Source organism: Lupinus angustifolius, chromosome LG11 (assembly GCF_001865875.1).
Source record: "Lupinus angustifolius cultivar Tanjil chromosome LG11, LupAngTanjil_v1.0, whole genome shotgun sequence".
NCBI lineage: Eukaryota > Viridiplantae > Streptophyta > Magnoliopsida > Fabales > Fabaceae > Lupinus > Lupinus angustifolius.
Window position 1 is genome coordinate 12,776,609 of NC_032019.1, and position 242 is coordinate 12,776,850.

The following is a 242-nucleotide window of genomic DNA, read 5'->3' on the forward strand; positions in this document are numbered from 1 at the left end:
AATCGATTAACAAAACAATCTTAATCGATTAACAGAAACAGGATAATCGATTAATACAACAGATTTAATCGATTAAATAGAAACAGTAAGCAATTACATAAACGATTAAATGCAGAACAGTTAACCGATAATGGAACGAATAACAGAGCTTACAAATTGTATATTAGAATAGCATCTAGTAGCATATGAACAGAATGTATCACTTTGAATCCAATATACCAATTAATCGATTGAAAAACAGT